This window comes from Pteropus alecto, unplaced genomic scaffold, assembly GCF_000325575.1.
Source record: "Pteropus alecto unplaced genomic scaffold, ASM32557v1 scaffold131, whole genome shotgun sequence".
In the NCBI taxonomy this organism is placed as follows: domain Eukaryota; kingdom Metazoa; phylum Chordata; class Mammalia; order Chiroptera; family Pteropodidae; genus Pteropus; species Pteropus alecto.
The window spans coordinates 18,229,842-18,230,544 of NW_006434709.1; positions in this window are offsets into that span (position 1 = coordinate 18,229,842).

The window sequence follows — 703 nt, forward strand, 5'->3', positions numbered from 1 at the left end:
TAAATAATAGAAAGAAAGAAAGAGAGAGAGAGAGAGAGAGAGAGAGAGAGAGAGAGAGAGAGAGAGAGAGAGAGAGAGAGAGAGAGAGAGAGAGAGAGAGAGAGAGAGAGAGAGAGAGAGAGAGAGAGAGAGAGAGAGAGAGAGAGAGAGAGAGAGAGAGAGAGAGAGAGAGAGAGAGAGAGAGAGAGAGAGAGAGAGAGAGAGAGAGAGAGAGAGAGAGAGAGAGAGAGAGAAAGAAAGAAAGAAAGAAAGAAAGAAAAGAAAGAAGCCCCGGTTCTTTAGCATTTGCCAATTTCCATAGCGTAAATACTCCCACCATGTTCTATTCCAAGCTACCCATGTGACAGCACTGGGCACAGTAGGGAAGGCGTGTGTGTGTGTGGGGTTGCCTCTCACCAGCCAGGACAAGCCATTCCAGCCCACCATCGCTTTGGAGGGTTTCGAGCAGAAGTGTGACATGATCTGACTAGTGTTTTATGAAGGTCCTTCTGGCTGCTGTGTTGAGTGGACCATGGGTGAGGGGAGGACAGAGGCCAAAGCAGGGGGCCAATTAGAAAGCTAGAGCCACGATCATGGTGAGAAAGGACAGTGTCAGGGATTAGTACTAGTGGAGACAGGGAGTCCTAGACAGATTCTGGGCATGTTCTAAAGGGCGTATGTTGAATTCCACCTGGATTTCTTGGCAAATCAAGTATGGAGTGTG